This window comes from Triticum dicoccoides, chromosome 7A, assembly GCF_002162155.2.
Source record: "Triticum dicoccoides isolate Atlit2015 ecotype Zavitan chromosome 7A, WEW_v2.0, whole genome shotgun sequence".
NCBI classification, from domain to species: domain Eukaryota; kingdom Viridiplantae; phylum Streptophyta; class Magnoliopsida; order Poales; family Poaceae; genus Triticum; species Triticum dicoccoides.
The window spans coordinates 559,301,495-559,303,491 of NC_041392.1; positions in this window are offsets into that span (position 1 = coordinate 559,301,495).

Here is a 1,997-nt window from a genome sequence, read left to right on the forward strand (position 1 = left end):
GGCGGCGAAGCGGCGAAGCGCTGGCAGCAGCGGCGGTTAGCGGCGGGGATCGGCGACAGGGAGCCGTGCGGCGCGCGGTTCGGTGGCGGCGCGGGATCCAGGCCCGGGCGAGCCGGATCTGGGCCAAGCGGGCCCGCGGCGGGAGGAGAGAGAGGCGCGGTGAGGTGGCGGAGGCGGATAGGCTGTGGGCTGACGTGGCACGACGGGGTTGGTCGGAGCGACGTGGCCGGCGGACATGTCCGGCGCAGCGCGGACGCGTCCTGACGTGCGGAGGAGGAGGTTAGGGTTCATCCGTGAAAATTCGGAGGAGACACATATATATAGGTAGATGGAGATAGGAGGGTTCAAATGGAGTGCGGTTTTCAGCCACGCGATCATGATCGAACGACCGAGAGGATGGAGGGGGTTTTGATGGGTTTTGGGCCACTTTGGAGGGGTGTTGGGCTGCAACACACATGAGGCCTTTACGGTTCCCCGGTTAACCGTTGGAGTATCAATCGGACTCCAAATGACACGAAACTTGACAGGCGGTCTACTGGTGGTGTACCAAGGCCTCTTGGCAAATCTCGGTCCATTTCGAGAATGTTTAACACCCGCTCATGAAAAAGAGACAAAAGAGGGCGCCGGAGGATGTAGGAGTGCCGGATTGCAAAACGGACAACGGGGAAAATGCTCGGATGCATGAGACGAACACGTATGCCAATGCGATGCACATGATGACATGATATGAAATGCATGACACGCAAACAAATGACAAGGCAACAACAACGAATAACTAGAAGACACCTGGCGCAACGGTCTCGGGGCATTACAACATCCCATCTTGCCAGGCGATACTTCTTTTCAGCCTCATCTGACTGCCAAAAAAATCAAGACCGAAAAAAGTCTAATCTCTTCTGCACCCCATTGGGTACTTTGAAGAAAGATAACAGGAACATCGACATAGTAGTTAATACTGAATTAATAAGCACTAACTGACCTCCATACGACATTAGCTTGCCCTTCCAGCAGCTAAGCTTTTCCTCAATTTGATCTTCGATGCATTTCCATTCTTTATTCCAAAGTTTGCGATGATGAATCGGTAAGCCCAAGTAACTGAATGGCATAGAACCTAATTCACATCCAAACAATTGTCTATATGCATCTTGTTCCTCGTTAGCCCTACCAAAGCAGAATAATTCTCTCTTGTGAAAATTAATTTTTAGTCCCCACAATTGTTCAAAGAGACATAACACTAATTTCATATTCCGGTCCTTTGCAATGTCGTGCTCCATGAAAAGAATAGTGTCATCGGCATACTGTAGGATGGATACTCGTCCATCGACTAGATGTGGGACATGTCCACCAACTTGGCCGTTCTCCTTGGCCACACGATCAAAACGGTCAACATATCAGCCACTATATTAAACAGGAGGGGAGACATTGAATCCCCCTGTCTCAAGCTCTTATGGGTCTGAAAATAATGTTCGATATCATCGTTAACCTTTATTCCGACACTACCTTTTTGGACAAGAGAACCCACCTGGTTCCGCCATGTCTCATTAAAACCCTTCATACGCATTGCCTGCTGAAGAAAATGCCACTTAACTTTATCATATGCCTTCTGAAAATCCACTTTGAAGATAACCCTATCTAGTTTCTTCGAATGGATTTCATGTAGAGTTTCATGGAGGACAACAACCCCTTCTAGGATATGTGTCAGGGGGATGGACCCCGGGCAAGCAATGGAACCCGGATCCTCTTCAAAAATAATAGGGTGGGCACTGCCCCTCAACACCGGCATGCGCTTGGCCGGGTCGCTCGACCCAGCCAAGCCCCGCAAGCCGGCCAGATTAGCCGACCCGGCAAGACACGTCGACTCGGCCTCAACAACTAGCGCAAGATAGCTGAACCCGGCACGAGCAAAGCCTCCTCAACAAGCCAGCATCACCCGTGGCGTGCTGTGCAATCCAACCATGAGTCAACTCCCATCCCATCCAGGCCGTTTGATGGGACGA